Genomic DNA, 5935 nt, shown 5'->3' on the forward strand with positions numbered 1-5935 from the left:
GTTTTCTATCAAGCTTACATCCAGCGAAGTCTGTAATCTGTGTATCCTATTAAGTTTAGGCTAGATTCTTTAGAGTACCATAGCCCTATGTTCTTAGTTCCTATTAAGTATTTAAAAATTCTCTTAGCTGCAGCTAGATGTGTCTTTAGATTAGCCCTGATATCTAGCACACATGCAAACACTAAACATAATATCAGGTCTACTTGCAGTAAGATACAATAAGGATCCTATCATACCTCTATAAAGTTTTTGATCTACAGATTTACCTGATTCATCTTGATCTAATTTTGCATGATGAGCTCATGGGGTGCTGATTGACCTTGTTTTCCCTCCATATCAAAACTTCTTGAGCATCTCCTTGATATACTTGGCTTGATTGATGAAGATTGCCTCCTTCAGACTGTTTGATTTGAAGCCCGAGGAAGTAGTTCAGCTCTACCCATCATGCTTCATTCTCCAAACTCACTCTGCATCAATCAGGCAAATTCTTCGGCAGAGGCGATTGTTAGTAGCACCGAAAATGGATATCATCAACATAAAAAAAAAAAAAAAAAAATCTGTTACTAATAACATATCTTTTGTTTTGCTTTTTCAGAAATAGGGTTGTATCTACATTTTCCCTTAGAGAATTCATTGGTTCTAATAGAAATTTTGCTAAGTCTCTCATACCTATGCTCTAGGTGCTTTGGTTTTAAACCATAAAGTGCTTTAGGTTCAGGTTTATATACATGATTAGGGTATTGAATGATTTTCAAAACCAGGAGGTTTGTTCTACCATATACTTTCTCATTAATATACCCATTTAAAAATGCACTTTTTTACATCCATTTGAAAAAGTTTGAAAGTCCTTATAGCATGCATATGCTAATAAATTAGGTCTAATAAGCCCAAGTCCTAGCTACAGGAGCAAAGGTTTCATCAAAATCTAATACCTTCTTCTTGATTATAACCCTTTGCTACTAGTCTAGCCTTATTCCTTATAACAATTCCATTTTCATCAAGTTTATTTTTATAAATCCATTTCGTGCCTATAATAGGATATTCAGAAGGTCTCTCTATTAGATTCCATACCTTGTTTCTAGTAAATTGGTTTAATTCTTCTTGCATTGCATTTATCCAATTTACATCATTTTCGGCCTCTTCTATGTGTTTGGGCTCAAAGTGTGAGACAAAAGCTAGATGGTTATTTAAATTTCTAAGGGATGCTCTAGTCCTAACCGGTTGAGATGGATCATCTAGAATTAGTTCCTTAGGATGCCCGTGAGCATACCTCCAAGCTTTAGTTAGCCCATGATCCACAATAGCCTCTTGGCTTGATGATGCTCCTTCACTCAATTTTTGATTATCATCTTGTAATGCCATCTCATCTATCTTTTCTTCAAGAATTTCAACATCATCATCAAAATTAACTTTCTTACTAGAGGAGATGTCACTAGAGTCATCAAATACAACATGTATAGATTCTTCTATAACTAAGGTTCTTTTATTAAAGACTCTATAGGCTTTACTAGTTGTAGAGTAACCTAAGAATATTCCTTCATCCGATTTAGAGTCAAATTTACCTAGATTATCTTTCCCATTTATTATGAACAAAACACCTACATCCAAAAACATGAAAGTAATTAACTTTTGGTTTTCTGTTTTTCCAAAGTTCATAAGGTGTTTTCTTTATGATGGGTCTTAATAAAACTCTATTTAATATATGCAAGAAGTATTAATGGCTTCTCCCCAAAAGTACTTAGGGAGGTTACTTTCACATAACATAGTTCTAGCCATTTCCTCTAGAGTTCTATTTTTCCTTTCCACAACTCCATTTTGTTGTGGTGTCCTAGGTGCAGAAAAATTATGGGTTATCCCCTTTTTACTACAAAATTCTCAAATGACTGATTTTCGAATTCGGTACCATGGTCACTTCTAATGGCTATTACTGAAGTATCTCTAGCATTGGTTACTTCCTTATGGAACTTTCTTAAAAACAGAAAATGCTTGATCCTTATGTGCTAGGAACATGACCCATGTGTACCTAGTAATCATCTACAATAACTAGACCATATTTATTTCCACCTAGGCTTGTTGTTCTAGTTGGTCCGAATAGGTCCATGTGTAATAATTCTAGAGGCCTAGAGGTAGAGACACATTTTATGGATTTAAATGAGTTCCTAGATTGTTTGCCAAATTGACATGCTTCACATATTTTGTTCTTTTCAAATTTTAATTTTGGCAAACCTATCACGGAATCTCTTTTAACTAGTTTAGTTATTGTGTCCATGCTTGCATGACCTAACTTACGGTGCCATAACCAACTAGCATCATTATCTTTAGTTTCATTAACAACTAAACATTGGTTATGTTTTGCAAGATCTTTAGGTCTACAACATATACATTTCCACGTCTAATCCTTTAAAAACTAAACTATTGTCATTAGGGTTTGTTATAATGCATAGTGATGGTTTAAACATAACATCATATCCTTTATCACATAATTGACTAATGCTTAACAAGTTATGCTTAAGACCATCAACATATCTAACATTATCAATAAAAGTGAAGGGGTGATTTGAACTTTACCAATACCAATGATGTGACCTTGGTTGTTGTCTCCAAAAGTCACAGCACCTCCCTTCTTAGCTTCAAGGGTGAAAAATTGATCCTTATCACCCGTCATGTGCCTTGAGCAGCCACTATCCAAATACCAGCAGTTTTTGTTGACCTTGGCTGCAAGACACTCCTACACAAGCAAATCATGTCAACTTAGGTACCCAAGTTTTCTTGGGTCCTTCATGGTTAGTCAAGTTGGTTCCTTTTGGAACCCATACCCTTTTAATTTTCTTTTGTTTTACCTTTCCTAAAATTACACACATTTGCTTTATGACCTATAGTTCCACAACAAAAGCAGGTTATTTTCTTAGTTTTAGTTTCCCAGCTTTAACAAAGAAGTTACTAAGAAGTTTTTGTTTATTTCTTGGTTTATATCCTAAACCCGCTTTATTAAATACTGCTCGTTGACTATTGAGTATCATATTTAACTTTTCAGAACTATATGTAAATTTTTCAACTAAAGGTTTATATTTGTTAAGTTCTTTAATTAGTGTTTGATTTTCTGTTTTAGATCATTTAGTTTGTTTGTTAGATCCTTGTTTAAGATTTGTTTATGGTTTTTAAGTTCTGAAAATTCCTTAGTTAGTTTTTCATTATCTTTAGTTAAGGTATTAGTCTTTTGAGTTAAAAGTTGGTTGCTTGTCTTAAGTTCTATATTTTCTTTGGTGATTAAATCCTTATCCTTAACTAATTTATCGTATTTATGTAGGTATGATTGATTAGTTATTTTTAGTTCTTTATTCTTAAGATTTATTGCCTTATATTCTATCATTAATTCATTAAAAGCATCATAAAGTTCATCAAAGTAAAATCAAGCTGTGATTCGGAAGTTACCTCATTTTCATTGGCCATGAAGCAGAAATTGGCCTTCTCTTCTTGTTCTTCATCCGACGATGAAGATGATGTGTCGGAGTCGATAGGGTGGTGACAAGGCTTCTTCTTCTTGTACTTGCTGCCCTTCTTTAGTAAGGGCACTCAGCTCTATGTGTCCCGGCTTTTGCACTCATACACCCAATCCCCTCATTTTCCCTTTCCTTACCTTTGTCCTTGCAGTAGGAATTTGAGGGGCCTTCCTTTTGATGATAAGCCTTCTTGTGGTTGATGAATTTTTTGAACCTTGCGCACAAGAAGTGCCTCACCATCATCTTCCTCATGTTCTTCTCCTTCACTGCTGCTACTGCAAGATAATTCCTTGTTAGATGAAGTAGATTTCAGAGCTATTATTTTTTTCTTGTGGGAGGGACTCTTCCTCGTTGTGTTGCTTCATGGTTAGCCTCGTGCGTCATTAAGGATCCAAGAAGCTCCTCGAGTTGGTAATTTGTTCAAGTCCTTGGCTTCTTGGATTGCCGTCACTTTAGCTTCCACGACCTTGGTAGACACCGAAGGATTTTCCTGACAAGCTCACTGTTAGTAATAGTTCTTGCCAAGGCTTTTTAGGCCATTGACAATGTCAGTAAACCTAGTGAACCATGCTAGTGATTGTCTCATTAGAATCCATTTTAAAATAGTTCATACTTATGAACCAATATATTAATTTTGGATTCTTTAACTTGATTTGTGCCCTCATGGGTCACTTCAAGTCTATCCCAGATCTCTTTTGCAGAGTTGCAAGTAGAGACCCTATTGAATTCATTTCTGTCTAAGGCACAGTAAAACACATTCATAGCTTTAGAATTTAGTTGTGCCTTTCTCATGTCATGTTCATCCCAATCCTTTTCTAATTTGGGGTACCGTGATACTCTCCTACATATGTGGGATGGGATGTATGGGCCATTTACTATAATGGGTCCACATCTCATTAGTCTTGGGCTTGGATGAATATTCTCATCCTAGCCTTCCAGTATGAGTAGTCGGATCCATTAAAGAAAGGGGGTCTTTGGGTGGACTGACCCTCAATGTGGGAAGATCCAAATGGGGTTGTCATTTTGATCTTTTTAACTCTTGGGTGGAAGAGTTTAGGCTCTGATACCACTTGTTGCCCAGATAGACAACCCAAGAGGGGGGTGAATTGGGTTTTAAAATAATTTGGGTATTTAAAACGATGTAGATAAGTAATTAAAACTAGTGTAAGTTATTTAATTAATTACTATGTGCTGTGAGTGATATGAAAGGAAGAAGAATAGAGACATGCAATCACAAACACCAAGTTTTATAGTGGTTCGGAGCTAACCCTTGCTCCTACGTCCACTCCCCAAGTCTCACTTGGGAATTCACTATAACCCCCTTGGATTACAGCCGGTTGTTTTCCAAGCTCACAACCAAACTTGTTGTTTTACGAGCTCACAACGAACTCGATCGGTTTTCCCAGGCTCACCGACTAGAACCACCCCGATTGTTTTCTCGGGATCACAATCGAACCCTTATACACGTTGGTTTTACACTCGGGCTCACCAACCAACCTCAATCCCCTTGATTCAATCCCCCGATTGAACCAAGCAAATACAATGTGTAAATAAAAAGAAGAAACAGAAAAATACAGCTTCTCAAAAGCAGATAAAAGACAATATGAACAATAAATGAAGTAAGAAGCCTCAACGCTTTTGGTTGGAGAAGAGGAATGGCTTCTTAAAACTTCTGGTCTCCTCTTGAGTGAGTAGTCGTCTTGAATGCAGGAGGAGAAGGCTTTAATTGCTGGAAAGATGTAGGTGGATGCAGTAAATGCAGATCTTCCTCTTTTTCGTTGAAGAACACGTTGCAGAGCTTGAATGCTTGATTAGTTGGAGTGGAATGGTTCTTCTCTGCCTTGCTACAGTCTTCTGTGGCTATTTAAACCAACCCCCACGGAAACTAGCCGTTAGAGTGCTTTTTTTGCCCGTTCTGCACACTCTGCGCAGCCTGACAATGTGTCCGTTGGTGGGTTAGAGTCGACTCGCGCGATCAGGAGTCGACTCGGCTGTAGCGGGAGTCGACTCAAGCTTTTTCGGAGTCGGCTCGGCAACTGTTTCAGATTTGAATTAAAGTTGCCTTCACGACTGGGAGTCGACTCGTCTTGACCTGGAGTCGACTCGCCAACTTCTGGAGCTGACTTAGCAATTTCGGAGTCGGCTCATCCACTGAAGTCCGTGGATCCAATTTTGAATTTGATCCACTCGAGTCGACTCGACTGTCCTGGGAGTCGACTCGAATCTCAGAGCCCGAACTCCCGATTCTCTGTCTTTTGGCTCGTCCAGTCTTGGAGTCGACTCGAACTTCCTCGGAGTCGACTCGGCTCTCAGTTTCCGAAACTTGGTCTTCTGCCCTTTTTGATGTGAAGCTGTCTTGGAGTCGACTCGAGCTGTCTGGGAGTCGACTCGAATCTCAGAGGCAGTAACTTGGTCTTCTGTCTGTTGATGGTCGC

The sequence above is a fragment of the Phoenix dactylifera genome, unplaced genomic scaffold (assembly GCF_009389715.1).
Source record: "Phoenix dactylifera cultivar Barhee BC4 unplaced genomic scaffold, palm_55x_up_171113_PBpolish2nd_filt_p 000101F, whole genome shotgun sequence".
Lineage (NCBI taxonomy): Eukaryota > Viridiplantae > Streptophyta > Magnoliopsida > Arecales > Arecaceae > Phoenix > Phoenix dactylifera.